The sequence below is a fragment of the Camelina sativa genome, unplaced genomic scaffold (genome assembly GCF_000633955.1).
Source record: "Camelina sativa cultivar DH55 unplaced genomic scaffold, Cs unpScaffold03185, whole genome shotgun sequence".
NCBI lineage: Eukaryota > Viridiplantae > Streptophyta > Magnoliopsida > Brassicales > Brassicaceae > Camelina > Camelina sativa.
In genome coordinates this window covers 1-871 of record NW_010924290.1, presented here as the reverse complement: position 1 = coordinate 871, position 871 = coordinate 1, and the positions used below count along the sequence as shown (strand labels likewise).

At 32.4% G+C, this 871-nt stretch overlaps 1 long non-coding RNA gene across 1 annotated transcript; it reads left to right on the top strand.

Moving 5' to 3' along the window:
• The first annotated feature begins 143 nt into the window (after window positions 1-143).
• On the top strand, window positions 144-571 carry LOC104774497. The gene is made up of 3 exons (XR_002037232.1): window positions 144-223; window positions 316-405; window positions 495-571. It is a non-coding gene; the product is annotated as an uncharacterized LOC104774497 (long non-coding RNA).
• The last annotated feature ends 300 nt before the right edge of the window (window positions 572-871 follow it).

Below are 871 nucleotides of genomic sequence, written 5' to 3'. Positions count from 1 at the left end.
TTTACCCGCAAAACATTAAAGCTATGTGTTGAATTCTTGATACCTCATACCTCACATGACGTACGAAATATAGTATACAAATTTTAATTGGCTCATTCACCACACTCTCTAAAATTTCACGTTCATTTTGTTGTAGGCACTTGTCATACTGAAAAAGGGAACACAATTACTCAAGTACAGTAGGAAAGGGAAACCAAAGTTCCGCGCATTCAGGCTTTCACCGGTATGCAATGTTTTCTACATTTCTTTTATATATATGTTTGTGCTCATAGTATATGACATTGTGTTCATACCTCGTACCAATGCTGATGACAGGATGAAAAAACGTTGATTTGGTTCTCGCGTGGAGAAGAAAAAGGTTTGAAGTTATCTGAAGTTTCTCGAATCGTCCCTGGACAAAGAACTGTAATTTTTAACTTGATTTTACTAAATATATTTACTCAAAAGCAAAGTCTTATTTTAATTTTTTTTGTCTAATAACTTCTCATGAACAGGCTGTTTTTAAGAGATTTTTACGTCCAGAGAAGGATCACTTATCATTTTCACTTCTATATAATAACAGAGAAAGGTCACTTGATCTGGTTAGTAAAAAAGACCACTTCAAAACTTGGATTACAAAATTGAAAATTCACTTATTATATCTGATTTTTTTTTTTTTGGACAGATTTGTAAGGACAAAGCTGAAACAGAGGTTTGGTTTGCTGGTCTTAAATATATAATTGAAAAAAGTCGTAATCGACGCGCTAGAAGTGAGATCCCTGACGTATGTTACTCAAACTTTTCTATATAATTCTTTTTTACATATCTCTAGTTGGAATAATAACGTTGCATTGATTCTTTTATGTTTTTTTTTTCAGATACATGACAGTGA